We start from the raw sequence: 2,655 nt of genomic DNA on the forward strand, positions 1-2,655 counted from the left end.
ACGGCGCTGACAAAATCGCTAAAAAATACGTATTACGATATCTCCGAAGCCACGTAAAATATGGCCTGTGTGAATAAAATTTATCCCTGGTACATGACTGTTAGTGGTAGGTGGTGGCGACCATCATCCACTCACTTGATGTAGTGCTGGCTACTTCTTCCTTAGACTTCATCATTCTTTTTCTGTGTCTTCCCTCCTGTCTTCCTTTCTCCCATCTTTCCTGTCACTTCTTATTGCTTTCCTTTCCTTTACAGGTGGCTATACATTGAGTGACAAGCCAAATGGTAACCATATAACCAAAACATACGTGCTCCCTACGTGTCAACAAGTGGGTTGGTGGAGGGTTAGTGCCCCTCCCCATAAAACAAATAACTCAGAGTCAAATGGCCACCCCTTACGGGATTATGGCGTCTGGGAATAGATAGATAGATAGATAGACATGACCTCTCTCTCTCTCTCTCTCTCTCTCTCTCTCTGGAATTAGAAAGCTTACTGTTTATTCTTGTTACTTTTAGACGATTTTATTCCTCTTGGGGACGGCTATTTGCAGTGAAGGAATAATAAATGCAACACTTAACCTCTGCAGTTAAAAAGGTCTCCCATAAAGTCAGCAATATCACCTAAAGATACCTGTATATACACAAAATGGAATAAAAAAATATTTCATTGGACTGAAGGGGTTAACACTGAGAACTATATTTTAGGATATATGTAACACTGTTATCGACATATTACGTGCATTTCACCTTATTCTTCTCTTTTAATATATATATATATATATACTGTATATATATACGGTACATATATATACAGTATATATATTATACGGTACATATATATACAGTATATATATTATATATATATATATATATATATATATATATATATATATATATATATATATATATATATATATATTACTGACATATTTTGCTTCAGCAACGTACAGATGAAGATAAATTATGTAACAGGTAAAATAATTCGCTGAAGAAAAAGCATTAAGAACACGCCAAAGCTACTACTAATGCTGCCCTGAATTTACCTGTCCTTCATTGATTATCCAGTACTGTAGATCACAGATACATGAAATTTCCCTTTCCTTGTAACAAAACACATTATTAACTGTCTCAATCCTCTCATGGTCGAGGCAATTCCAATATTTCATATGCTAATACCAGACGTTTTTATTGAGCTGAGTCAGTCACAATGAACCCTCTCATGGTCTTGGCCTCCCTGCTCTTCTGTTCTGACCAACGCAAAAATATCTGATGCACCCGAGAATGTTAATATCCCTCATGTTGTCAATAGACAATTTTTTCTTCTGTTCGCAGTCTTACCATCTTCCTGCCATTCTCGTCTCACACCCTTTCCAGTGCACTATCGATATCCATATTCTGTGGCCTCCTCTGTTTTCCTCTCCATGGAATTTTAAAATATCAGTCTGTTGAGTCCGCATCGACCTGCACTGATGATTTTATACAACCATAGATCAGTGTCGTGAGCGTCAGTTGCTGCAGCTTCACCACACTGATTTTCAAAGGCCATGGGACAAGAAGCAGCACAGGCGACAGAACTTGGTAGTGGCTGTACAAAGCCAGTATTGTTGCTGGATAGGAAAGCTCAGCACCTTTCCTTTTAGAAAAGTTTATTTTTGAGTCTGGAACTTTGATATATTCTTGGATGTCAGTCATGCATTCTATGTCAGTATTAGAAAAATATGTAAAAATCACATTAGAGAAGAATAAGCTGCAAAATGTAATATACATTCTAAAGGAAAATGTGCTGGAGAACCTAGATAATAAAACCATCCCACAGGCAGCAGTTTTAGGAGGCGTCGTACCACCTCCACCTGAGAGTATAATTGGCGTAGTACAACTTAGCATTCACTTTTATGCTATTTGTTGTGCTTTAATATCAACACAGTTTCCATAATTAACAGCCAAGAGGATATGGAGGTGTACTGTGCTAAATACATCGTCGAGGAAGAGGTGTTACAAAATCTCCAAAGTCGCATTACCGCCACTCTTCCCTCACTCACCGGGCCTCTGCTGTTTGTTTCGGCTTCGAAACTGTATCTGTCCGAAAGCTAGACAACTTGTTCTCTTTCTTAATTCCTTCTTAATTCCTTGTTTTATATGAGCGTCATTTCAATGGATTATTCTTGGTACACTGGCAGTCATATGTTGTTTCCCGCTCCTAACGTTGTGAACCTCTATCAAAGGAATTTTTAACAACGGGACTTCAGGAGGAGGGAAATGCGAAGTCTTCCGGGGAAGACTAGGAGGGAAAGTCATATTCATGATTCTTTTTCTGTGCAGATTTGTACTGTAGCTGAGAGAAAGACAGGATTTGATCAACAGTGCACCTCCAAACGATTTCTTAGGGGAGACCTTTGAGAGTGAAAAGGTCAGTGGAAGCTATATCAAACCCCCCTTAGTTCGAGAATCCTATGCTGAGAAAAATCGTTTGGAACAAGAATAAAATAAAGAACATGTCATTGAACTGAAAAGGTTAATTCAGACTTCCTTCTTACAGGCCATTTTCCGCTTACCCAAACCGTATGTTCCCATTAATTTTTTCCTTGCCTTGTCCCCATCAGTGGTCACGTCTCCTCTTAACGCTCTTCGTCTCTTCTCTCCCAGCTTTTTCCCTCTT

Source organism: Coenobita brevimanus, chromosome 18 (genome assembly GCF_032717465.1).
Source record: "Coenobita brevimanus isolate Jiangsu-jjx chromosome 18, ASM3271746v2, whole genome shotgun sequence".
Classification (NCBI taxonomy): domain Eukaryota; kingdom Metazoa; phylum Arthropoda; class Malacostraca; order Decapoda; family Coenobitidae; genus Coenobita; species Coenobita brevimanus.